Raw genomic sequence first — 13,675 nt, 5'->3', positions numbered from 1 at the left:
CCAAGACAGCGTGACAACGGCGTACCTGGCACGTCGAATAGCCTAGGGGGAGCTGGGGGTGCACAGGTGTGGAGGAGGAGAAGGAGGACCCAGCAGCAGAGTAAGAAGAAGAAGAAGACGAGGTAGAGAGCGATGGAGGAGTAGAGGTGGTGGCAGAACCGCGTGCAATCCGTGGCGGTGACACCAACTCCACTGTTGTTGTTGAGCTACCCATTCCCTGCTTCCCAGCCATTACCAAGTTCACCCAGTGGGCAGTGTAGGTGACATACCTGCCCTGACCATGCTTGGAGGACCATGCGTCAGTAGTCATATGGACCTTTGGCCCAACACTAAGTGACAGAGATGCGGTAACTTGGCTCTGCACATGTTGGTACAGGTGTGGTATTCCCTTTTTAGAAAAAAAATTGCGGCTGGGTACCTTCCACTGCGGTGTCCCAATTGCTACAAATTTGCGGAAGGCCTCAGAGTCCACCAGCTGGTATGGTAAAAGCTGGCGGGCTAAGAGTGCAGACAAGCCAGCTGTCAGACGCCGGGCAAGGGGGTGACAGTCAGACATTGGCTTCTTACGCTCAAACATGGCCTTCACAGAAACTTGGCTGGTGGCAGATGACTGGGAATGGGAACAGGTGGTCAAGGTGGAAGGCGGAGTGGAGGGTGGTTCAGACGGGTCAAGGAGAGCAGAGGTAGAGCAGTAAGATGCTGGACCAGAAGGAGTGTGGCTTTTAGTTTGCCTGTTGCCTTTGAGGTGTTGCTCCCAAAGTGCTTTGTGCTTGCCGCTCATGTGCCTTCGCATAGAAGTTGTACCTATGTGGCTGTTGGGCTTACCAAGGCTCAGTTTCTGACTGCACTCATTGCAAATTACAATGCTTTTGTCAGAGGCACACACATTAAAAAAATCCCACACTGCTGACTTTTTGGAAGTGTGCGATCTGGCGGTAACAGTAGAAGTTGGCGGAGTTGGCGGTATTGGCGGCAATGGCGGGTGCGTTGGCCGGCTGAACACAGGTGCCGATACATGTTGTTGCCCTGCTGATCCCTGCGGGCTGTCCTCCCTGCTTCTTCTAAGTCTTATTCTCCTACTGCCTCTCTGACTCTCCGTCTCTCCATCTGAACTACCCTCCTCTTGCTCTCTTCTACTAGGCACCCACAAAACATCAATCTCCTCATCATCATTCTCCTCAGATGCATCAATTTCTTCTGACACATCACAGAAGGAAGCAGCAGCGGGGACCTCCTCCTCATCACTCATTATGTCCATCTCTATCGTGTTCTCTGCCAGAATTAAATCTGGTGTAAGGTCCTCATCTCCTTCATCTTCTTCTGGCAATAATGGTTGCGCATTACTCAGTTCAAGAAACTCATTGGAAAATAACTCCTCTGACCCCAGTGAAGAAGGGGCACCGGTGGTGGAGGAAGTGTTACGTGGGGTGGCCATAGCAGTGGAGGATGAGGAGGATGTTGTGGTAAAGTTAGAAACGGTAGAGGATGGGGTGTGCTGTGTAAGCCAGTCAACTACCTCTTCAGCATTTTGGGAGTTCAGGGTCATTGGCTTTTTAAAACTGGGCAATTTGCTAGGGCCACAGGATTGCATAGCAGCACGGCCCCTAGCACGGCCTCTGCGTGGCGGCCTGCCTTTGCCTGGCATTATTTTTAAAAAAACAACAACAACAACAAAAACTCAGTTGGTTTTTCTGGAAACGATAATACACACAGCTAGATGGCGGGTTGAAGAAAACACTGTGCAAATAATGCCTACAAAGTCAACGTATACACTACTACAGCGGTGGATACGGATTACGTAAAATATATGAATGCTGCTTGAAAAAAAGTAACTCAAGTGGTTTTTCTAGAGACGATAATATTATCAATATTTAGACAAAATGTGAACAAGGTCACACAGCTCGATGGCGGGTTGAAGAAAACAGTGTGCAAATAATGCCTACAAGGCCAACGTATACACTACTACAGCGGTGGATACGGATTACGTAAAATATATGAATGCTGCTTGAAAAAAGTGACTCCGGTGTTTTTTCTGGAGACGGTAATATTATGGATATTTAGACAGAATGGGAACAAGGTCACACAGCTCGATGGCGGGTTGAAGAAAACAGTGTGCAAATAATGCCTACAAGGTCAACGTATACACTACTACAGCGGTGGATACGGATTACGTAAAATATATGAATGCTGCTTGAAAAAAAGTAACTCAAGTGGTTTTTCTAGAGACGATAATATTATCAATATTTAGACAAAATGTGAACAAGGTCACACAGCTCGATGGCGGGTTGAAGAAAACAGTGTGCAAATAATGCCTACAAGGCCAACGTATACACTACTACAGCGGTGGATACGGATTACGTAAAATATATGAATGCTGCTTGAAAAAAGTGACTCCGGTGTTTTTTCTGGAGACGGTAATATTATGGATATTTAGACAGAATGGGAACAAGGTCACACAGCTCGATGGCGGGTTGAAGAAAACAGTGTGCAAATAATGCCTACAAGGTCAACGTATACACTACTACAGCGGTGGATACGGATTACGTAAAATATATGAATGCTGCTTGAAAAAAGTGACTCCGGTGTTTTTTCTGGAGACGGTAATATTATGGATATTTAGACAGAATGTGAACAAGGTCACACAGCTCGATGGCGGGTTGAAGAAAACAGTGTGCAAATAATGCCTACAAGGTCAACGTATACACTACTACAGCGGTGGATACGGATTACGTAAAATATATGAATGCTGCTTGAAAAAAGTGACTCCGGTTTTTTTCTGGAGACGGTAATATTATGGATATTTAGACAGAATGTGAACAAGGTCACACAGCTCGATGGCGGGTTGAAGAAAACAGTGTGCAAATAATGCCTACAAGGCCAACGTATTCACTACTACAGCGGTGGATACGGATTACGTAAAATATATGAATGCTGCTTGAAAAAAGTGACTCCGGTGTTTTTTCTGGAGACGGTAATATTATGGATATTTAGACAGAATGGGAACAAGGTCACACAGCTCGATGGCGGGTTGAAGAAAACAGTGTGCAAATAATGCCTACAAGGCCAACGTATACACTACTACAGCGGTGGATACGGATTACGTAAAATATATGAATGCTGCTTGAAAAAAGTGACTCCGGTGTTTTTTCTGGAGACGGTAATATTATGGATATTTAGACAGAATGTGAACAAGGTCACACAGCTCGATGGCGGGTTGAAGAAAACAGTGTGCAAATAATGCCTACAAGGCCAACGTATACACTACTACAGCGGTGGATACGGATTACGTAAAATATATGAATGCTGCTTGAAAAAAGTGACTCCGGTGTTTTTTCTGGAGACGGTAATATTATGGATATTTAGACAGAATGGGAACAAGGTCACACAGCTCGATGGCGGGTTGAAGAAAACAGTGTGCAAATAATGCCTACAAGGCCAACGTATTCACTACTACAGCGGTGGATACGGATTACGTAAAATATATGAATGCTGCTTGAAAAAAGTGACTCCGGTGTTTTTTCTGGAGACGGTAATATTATGGATATTTAGACAGAATGGGAACAAGGTCACACAGCTCGATGGCGGGTTGAAGAAAACAGTGTGCAAATAATGCCTACAAGGCCAACGTATACACTACTACAGCGGTGGATACGGATTACGTAAAATATATGAATGCTGCTTGAAAAAAGTGACTCCGGTGTTTTTTCTGGAGACGGTAATATTATGGATATTTAGACAGAATGGGAACAAGGTCACACAGCTCGATGGCGGGTTGAAGAAAACAGTGTGCAAATAATGCCTACAAGGCCAACGTATACACTACTACAGCGGTGGATACGGATTACGTAAAATATATTATGGCTGCTTGAAAAAAGTGACTCCGGTGTTTTTTCTGGAGACGGTAATATTATGGATATTTAGACAGAATGTGAACAAGGTCACACAGCTCGATGGCGGGTTGAAGAAAACAGTGTGCAAATAATGCCTACAGGGCAAATAATGCCTAAAAGGTCAACTTATACACTACTACAGCGGTAGTAAAATAAAAAAAAGTAAAATAAAAAAAAAATGAATATTAAAAAAAAAAAATTAAAGTTGGTGCTGCTGAACTACTAGGAGCAGCAGATTAGCACACCAGTCCCACTCCCCAACACTGCTAGACTAATAGCACTGGGCTCTTATAGTAGTAGTAGTAGTAGTAGTAGTAGTAGTAGTAGTAAAACAACAAAAAAATAAATAAAAGCAGTCCTTACAAGGACTACTGTTATTGCAGCAGTCAGCAGATGAGATCAGAAGCAGGACAGCTGCCCACTGCAGCTACATACAGAGCACTGCAGTAGAAGGTAGATTACTAGCCAGCAAAGCTACCTAAGCTTAAATGTCCCTCAAACCCCTGCAGACTTCTGTCCCTCCAATAACAGAGCAGTATCAAAACGATTACTAGCCAGCAAACTTTCAACTGTCCCTGAAATCACTAACAGGCAGCAGCTCTCTCCCTACACTATCTCTTCAGCACACACAGGCAGAGTGAAAAAACGCTGCAGGGCTTCGGTTTTTATAGGGAAGGGGAGTGGTCCAGGGGAGAGCTTCCTGATTGGCTGCCATGTACCTGCTGGTCTGGGGTGAGAGGGCAAAAAAAAGCGCCAACAATGGCGAACCCAAAATGGCGAACGTCGCGCGACGTTCGCGAACTTCCGGCGAGCGCGAACACCCGATGTTCGCGCGAACAAGTTCGCCGGCGAACAGTTCGCGACATCTCTAGTGCTGAGAAAGAGAGAAATATAACAGAATAAAAAAGAAAAACAAAGTACATAATAAAAACAAATTAGTCTTTAAAAAAGAAGTGAAAAACAGAAGGAAGAGCAAAATATAGAAGAACATAAGAATCAATGCTCCATATATATACATGATTATAACTGTAATAATCGTCGACCTGTGCCCCATTCCTTCAGTACCTAGTGGTGCACCTGACTGATGATGCAGCGGGTTTTGATTTTTAAACCTGCTATTCCGGTTTGGAGAACCTACATTTCTGTCAAAGTAACAGGAATTAAACTCTCATGGTGACAGATATTTTACAGAAGCTGTCACTGCATGGCCTTCCATGCAGTGGGTAGAGGATACGGCAAGACTCATACTCCAGAAATCCTGATTCTCTGGAGGAGAATGGGGTTGGGGTGCTTAGGCTGCCTGTAACTACTCCTTCTTTTTGTAAATACATTAAATATATTCATTCTGGAGTGCAAGACACTAAACTTCAGTCTGTGCATTAAAGCAATTGCTGATGCTTCTGCTACCCTTTTCACTAAAATCTTGTAAGGGCAAGGGCACGTGGAGCGTTAGTTCTGCTGCTCTCAGCCTGTGTTTTTTCTGCATGCTAAGAGAAACGGATCTGCTCCCATCTGCCTCTCCGTATAGCTGCATTCACAATCACAGCTTCCACAGCAGAGTGGATGTGGAGGTCGGACCAAAATGCCTGCTTTACGGCAAGGGCAGACTAGGGTATTGAACACTTCTTTCCGCCTGAGGGAAAATAAATGCGGTGAGCAGATGAGAGAAGCAGATCTGCTGAAATCAGCTTCCTATATCTGCTCATAAATGTACAGTTTACGCCTGCGCACTGCCACAGTTTTTTTAAAAAAATATTGATTCTGCAAACCAGAGTGTGGGCTCAATTAGACTGCACCTCTGGAGGGGGAAAACAATTTCAGGGTGGCAGGTGCCCTTTAAAGGATAAGTAAATCTTTAAAATAAGTGAATGTAAAATTGATGAGAGTGCTATTCTAAGAAATTATGTAATTTAGATTCATCATTTATTTTTCTTTAACTCCAAGATATTATTAATTAATACATGTACTGTTAATATTAATGAATTTTGTTACAACAAAGCCACCTGCTGGTCAGTTTCTGCTTAGTAAAAGTTTGAGGAAGGTGTCTAATTCTTTTCCAAAGCAGAAGAACATCAGAGCAGCCTCTTTCTTTCTCCTGACAACTTCCTTGACTACTTGGTGGCCAGACTGGTCAGATACTGACCAGCAGATGGAGCTGTTGTAACAAAATTAATTCTTATTAACAGTTCATGTATCCCTAAATATGGAATGAAAACAAAATACTGTAAATAATGAATGTACATTAGGATAGCACCCTTGTCAATTTTACATTCACTTATTTTAAAGGTTTACTTATCGTTTAAGTGAGAGAGAGGGAGGGGACAAGAATGTATGTTCTTTAAGTAGAATAAAGCTTACTATATATACACATATACACACTCCAATACAGCCATATCCCAGGTGCTGTCTCCCAGTTTTCTACACACATGCCAGTATCTAGACTGGAGATCAAAGGTCCCACTTCTACAAAATCAGTCACTGCAATGCCTCTGTTATAGCACAAAGTGACTGTTAGTCCAAATATTCACTTATTTTATTGCTCATTCACTATACAGTAAGTACTATACACTCTCAGAAAAAAACACATATTACATAAAAGCAAATGGGAGATGGAAATATTTCAACAGCACCTGCCCCAGCAGTATAAAAACAACACATATAATATCTACTATCAGAACTTCACCAAATACGATTGATTAAAAAACATATTGTGGTCATTATATTTTATTTACTTTATTATTTTTGTTTTTTTAGGCCAGTCCTACATGGCAGCCACCACCCTGCTAAGCAGTTCTGCATTTGTAGGCTAAGTACATGTGGCCTGTAAAGTTTGAATCAGTGGCAGTGATGTGGTTGGGGAAAGGGCACTGGACCCTGTGTGTGGGGGCTAGAGGTGGCCATACAAGGGCCAAGCAGGTAATAAACGATCAATCAGCCTGCGGCCAAATGGATTGATACAGCCATACACAACATAGGCACCTTTTTATGATTCCACTCATTTAGGCAGACAAATGTTAGAAACAACAGGAAGTGAGTGGAGCTGTGAACTTCACTTTTATCTGCCAATGCACCATATATTTGTAGCTAAGAATCTTAAACATGACAAACTGAAAAACGTTTCCAATGAATTGCATTCATGTTTTTATGATGCAATCAATCAGGGCCAGAACTAGAGGTGAGCAGAAGAGGCATATGCCTAGGGTGCAAATGTGGGGGGTGCCAGGCACACACCTCTTCTTCCTTCATCCCCTAATCCTGTTGCTTTTATCACCCACCACCTGCATCTATTCTGTTCTGTTCCCATTAACAATGGTCTGTGCGTGTATGCACTTGACTTCACGTGCACGCACACAAGGGGGGGAGAGTGACATAGTAGGCTGAGTTACTAAAAACAAGAAAAAGCAATAAAACCCCACACTACCTTACTAAAATTAATTTGAGATCTAATTATATAAGTGCTTAGTGCTATTATAATCATATGCTTAGTTCTAAATCAGATTAGATGTTGTGACTTTCAATAAAATGAAAAGACGATTTGCCTTGATAAAGCGTATGCGAAACATGCATCCGCGAGCCTTCAAACCTTTTTTTAAAAAAAGCTTATTATTGAAATCTTACCTTTTTTAAACTTGAATTGAATCTCGGATCCAGAGAAATTTAATGGAATTGTAGCGCTACTAGCGCAACATTCATTCCTTTTATTCTCTTTTATCTCTAAGGCACTGAGGATTTGTTGGTTTTATAGCAAAGTTAGCTCTCCTTACAAGACAGTTAAACGAAGTAATGAGACGACAGTCCTCAGTATTCTGCCTTTCTCCCACGTGTGGTGTCCCAGGACTAAGAACAACCCAGCCAGTTTCTTCGGGACAACTCCACCTCTATACTATTTTCTAATTTCTAACTTTTATTCATGAATTGCTGACGCTTTATTTTTAATTGTTTGATACCATGAACTCACTTTAATATTATAACTACAGCACTAGCACCTTATTTAATTCATATAAGAACCATGACCTTTTAGATTATTCACAAATTGTGTGTAGATACACAGCACCTAATACATAGCACTTAAGCACTTTAATAATTTTAATTATTTGTATGTAACACACTTATATAGTTAGATCTCAATTAATTTTAGTAAGGTAGTGTGGGGTTTTACAAAAGGGGGGGTTGTGGGAGCACCCGCATGCTAAGTAAAAATATATAGAAGTATAAGGGAAGTGCTACTGGCATAACCAAATGGGTCAGTGCACATTCCCTGGGCCCCTGTCTAAGTAATTCAGTAGATATGCAAATGCATGTGTTTAACAAAGACAGGGGTTTTTAGTTACAAAGTTATGATCATAAAGTTGAAAAGTTTAAAGTGTGGGGTTTTACTGCTTTTTCTTGTTTTTAGTATCCCTATTCTGGTGTATATACCTCTATACAGCCTAAAATTGGGTAATACAAGTGAGTGAACATTAATTACAAGTGAACTATATTTTTATAGGCTGAATTGCCAAGGATGCCCGGCCGGCTTGACCCACCACTGTCATCAATGTATTATATTCTGACAACAGTACATGTGTATAATAATCAACTGCTAGGAAACTATTAGACAAAACTGCAGTAGAGAAATACTCCACAGTATCCCTGTGGTAAAATCAGGGACCCCCTTAGAAGTTAAAAAACAGACACTGTTGGTCATTCCCAACTAGATTTTGGTAGGGATGCACCAAATCCACTATTTTGGATTCGGCCGAATCCCCAAATCCTTTGCGAAGGATTCGGCCGAATACCGAACTGAACCCTAATTTGCATATGCATATGCAAATTAGGGGTGGGAAGGGGAAAAGATTTTTTACTTCCTTGTTTTCTGACAAAAAGTCACGCAATTTCCCTCCCCACCCCTAATTTGTATATGCAAATTAGGATTTGGTTCGGCCGGGCAGAAGGATTCGGCCGAATCCGAATACTGGTTTCAATGACCACCACAAAAACATAAAGAAATACAGAAAGCTCAAAAAGACACACTCTGCATCTAAACGCATTCATAGCGACCATAACTCTACATACATATTAGAAAGCAATAAACTGGACATAAAATAAGAAAACATGAAATGCAATAAACTTTTAGCAAAAACATACCTATGAGACAGAAATATCAAGAGATAAACCCAACACAAAAAAGACATTATTGAACATTTTTGTCATATGCAAAAAAAGATGCGGATGTAGACCAAGTGCAACACTACTTTAAGTCACAAGTGAAAAAAATATTCAGCAGGTCCCTTCGCATTGCTCCACGTTAAAGGACCAGTAACATCAAATTTTTTTTTTCAAAAATTCGTTAGTACATAACGAAAAAATAACACCAACACAAATTAAAATTTAAAATAGCAAAGCCTTTATTAAGAAATAACTTACAGAAACTCCACTTCCTGTCCTCTTCAGAAATGGCGAAAAGGCGACCATCCTTCCTGCAGCGCTCGATTTGTCCTCCCTGGCTAGCTCCAATATTCTACTGACAGCGTGTGAAGAGAGTTGAAGCTGCGGATCAAGACCCTGCGGGACCGACACATGAAGACCTTTCTGCTGTGACACGACGGGGAACTTGTAGAGGAGACGCGCGTAGAGCCAGTCGAAGTGTTTTTGTAGCGGCGATGAACCTGCAGCCCCGTGTGACTGGGGAGGAGTCGGTACGAGATGCAACTCTTTATGCCCTTGAACTTGGTCTGCTTCGTGGGCTCGTCTATGTTACAGCGGAACGGGTAGGGATTCTCCTGCCACTCAGGCCCGTCCGGCCCCTGCACCAGACACAGCTTGTCCCCGTCACGCACGAATCCCGCCGCCTCCCCCAGTACGAAAGCCTCCCCGCCGCTCTTCACGAAGGCCGAGAAGCGGTTGAGGTTGCGGCTGACCGTGGCGGAGCCTTTGCCAGGGGCTTGTGAGGAGGCGATGGAGGCGGAGGTGGAGTAAGGGCCGGGCGGCAGGTCGGAGCGGGTGGATAAGCGGAATCTGCTGCTGCCGGAGCCTTCGAAGTCATGGTAACCGCCCGAGTAACTGCCACACGTCGGACCAGCTGGTTCCTCGGCCGCAGTGGAGCTACTGTCGTCCCATTCTTTTCGGCCTTCGTGCAGAGCGGCTGGGAGGCTTTCGTACTGGGGGAGGCGGCGGGGTTTGTGCGTGACGGGGACAAGCTGTGTCTGGTGCAGGGGCCGGACGGGCCTGAGTGGCAGGAGAATCCCTACCCGTTCCGCTGTAACATAGACGAGCCCACGAAGCAGACCAAGTTCAAGGGCATAAAGAGTTGCATCTCGTACCGACTCCTCCCCAGTCACACGGGGCTGCAGGTTCACCGCCGCTACAAAAACACTTCGACTGGCTCTACGCGCGTCTCCTCTACAAGTTCCCCGTCGTGTCACAGCAGAAAGGTCTTCATGTGTCGGTCCCGCAGGGTCTTGATCCGCAGCTTCAACTCTCTTCACCTCACTTCACACGCTGTCAGTAGAATATTGGAGCTAGCCAGGGAGGACAAATCGAGCGCTGCAGGAAGGATGGTCGCCTTTTCGCCGTTTCTGAAGAGGACAGGAAGTGGAGTTTCTGTAAGTTATTTCTTAATAAAGGCTTTGCTATTTTAAATTTTAATTTGTGTTGGTGTTATTTTTTCGTTATGTACTAACGAATTTTTGAAAAAAAAAAATTTGATGTTACTGGTCCTTTATTCCTAGAGCAAATGAAAGGGCCAGGGAGCAACCTGTGTGCCAAGTAAATGCCCCAGGCACACACGTCAGCCCGCTGATGCCACCTCTCTCCGCCCCTAAATGTAGGGTTGCCACCTTTCATCCTTGGAGAAAGCTGAAAAGGGACGGGCCGCGATGTTGGGGTTTAGGCCGGATGATGTCAGGGAACAAGCCGGATAACATCAAGGGCAGGGTGGAGATGTTGGGGTGCAGGCCGGATAACATCAAGGGCAGGGCAGTGACGTTGGGAGCAGATCGGATGAACCCGGTGGCAGCGTGGGTGACTTAGTCACAGATGATGTAGGTGCGGGACAGACGACGTGGGGGAGGGACTGATGACGTGTCGATCAGCGATTGGCTGATCAACATGTCATTCACTTCAATGTCCTGTCCGGATTTCCAAATGTGGATATCAGGAAAGGTACTTTTAACCCAGGCAGCCCCTCCAAAAACTGGGCTGTGTGGGTGAAATCCAGAAAGGCGGCAATCCTACCCGTATCTGTAATAATAAGCAAAAATGCCTGTCTGCACCTATGTCGACACGCATCAAGTTTCAATGACCACCACAAGAACATTAAGAAATACAGAAAGCTCAAAAAGACAAACTATGCATCTAAATGTATTCATAGAGACCATAACTCTACAAACATATTAGAAAGCAATAAACTGGACAAAAAACAAGAAAACATGAAATGCAATATACTTTTAGCAAAAACATACCCATGAGACAGAAATATCAAGAGATAAATCCAATACAATAACGACAATATCGAAAATTTTTGGTCATGTCCAAAACAAGATGCGGATGTAGACCAAGTGCAACACTACTTCAAGTCACAAGTGAAAAAAATATTCAGCAGGTCACTTCGAATTTCTCCACGATAATCCTAGAGCAAACGAAAGGGCCAGGGAGCAACCTGTGTGCCAAGCAAATGCCCCAGGCACACACGTCACCACCGCTGACGCTACCCCTCTCCGCCCCTGTATGTTTAATAATAAGCAAAAATGCTTGTTTGTACCTATGTCCACACGCATCAAGTTTCAATGACCACCACGAGAACATATAGAAATACAGAAAGCTCAAAAAGACACATTCTGCATCTAAACGCATTCATAGCGACCATAACTCTACATACATATGCGAAAAGAAATAAACTGGACAAAAAAAAAGAAAACATGAAATGCAATAAACTTTTACCAAAAACATACCCATGAGACAGAAATATCAAGAGATAAACCCAATACAAAAAAGACAATATTGAACATTTTTGGTCATATGCAAAACAAGATGCGGATGTAGACCAAGTGCAACCCTACTTCAAATCACAAGTGAAAAAAAATTGTCAGCGGGTTCCTTCGCATTGCTTCACGATGATCGTAGAGCAAATGAAAGGGCCAGGGAGCAACCTGTGTGTCAAGTAAATGCCCCAGGCACACACGTTGCCCCCGCTGACGCCACCTCTCTCCGCCCCTGTATGTTTAATAATAAGTAAAAATGCTTGTTTGTACCTATGTCCACACGCTTCAAGTTTCAATGACCATCACGAGAACATAAAGACATACAGAAAGCTCAAAAAGACACACTCTGCATCTAAACACATTCATAGCGACCAAAACTCTACATACATATTAGAAAGCAATAAACTGGACAAAAAATAAGAAAACATACCCATGAGACAGAAATATCAAGAAATAAACCCAATACAAAAACAACAATTTTGAAGATTTTTGGTCATATGCAAAAAAAGATGCGGATGTAGACCAAGTGCAACACTAATTTAAGTCACAAGTGAAAAAAATATTCAGCGGGTCCATTCGCATTGCTCCACGATAATCCTAGAGCAAACGAAAGGGCCAGGGAGCAACCTGTGTGCCAAGCAAATGCCCCAAGCACACACGTCAGCCCGCTGATGCCACCTCTCTCCGCCCCTGAATGTAGGGTTGCCACCTTTCATCCTTGGGGAAACCTGAAAGGGGACGGGCCGCAATGTTGGGGTTTATGCCGGGTGACGTCGGGGGAACGCGCGGGATAACATCAAGGGCAGGGTGGTGATGTTGGGGGGAAGGCCGTATGATAGCGGGGGCAGGACGGTGACGTTGGGGGCAGATCGGATGAACCCGGTGGCGGGACAGATGACGTAGAGGAGGGACAGATGGCGTAGGGACGGGACAGATGACGCGGGGGAGGGACTGATGACGTGTCGATCAGCGATTGGCTGATAAACATGTCATTCACTTCAATGTCCTGTCCGGATTTCCAAATGTGGATATCAGGAAAGGCACTTTTAACCCAGGCAGCCCCTCCAAAAACTGGGCTGTGCGGGTGGAATCCAGAAAGGTGGCAATCTTACCCGTATCTGTAATAATAAGCAAAAGTGCCTGTTTGCATCTATGTTCACACGCATCAAGTTTCTATGACCACCACAAGACCATACAGAAATACAGAAACCTCAAAAAGACACACTCTGCATCTAAACGCATTCTTTGCAACCAGTGGCGTAACTAGTTGTTACTGGGCCCCATAGCAAATTCAATTTAGGGCCCCAAAATATTTATAAGTTGGCCTATTTTACCAAGATATATTAAAATTGCTAATTAATTAGGGTCTCACTGGGTCCCCTACACTCCTGGGCCCCCCTGCAACCGCAGGGTCTGCTTCCTCTATAGTTACACCCCTGTTTGCAACCATAACTCTACATACATTTTGGAAAGCAATAAACTGGACAAAGAAGAAGAAAACATGAAATGCAACGAACTTTTAGCAAAAACATACCCATTAGACAGAAATATCAACAGTTAAATACAATACAATAACGACGATATCAGAAATTTTTGCTAATGTCCAAAACAAGATGCAGAAGTAGACCAAGTGCAACACTACTTCAAGTCACAAGTGAAAAAAATTGTCCGCGGGTCCCTTCGCATTGCTCCACAATAATCCTAGAGCAATAATGAATGAATACTTTTAGCAAAAACATACCCATGGCACAGAAAGATCAAGAGATAAATCCAATACAATAACGACAATATCGAAAATTTTTGGTCATGTCCAAAACAAGATAC

Source organism: Xenopus laevis, chromosome 2S (assembly GCF_017654675.1).
Source record: "Xenopus laevis strain J_2021 chromosome 2S, Xenopus_laevis_v10.1, whole genome shotgun sequence".
Lineage (NCBI taxonomy): Eukaryota > Metazoa > Chordata > Amphibia > Anura > Pipidae > Xenopus > Xenopus laevis.
The sequence above is the reverse complement of the archived record's forward strand: the minus strand, read 5'-3'. Positions refer to the sequence as shown.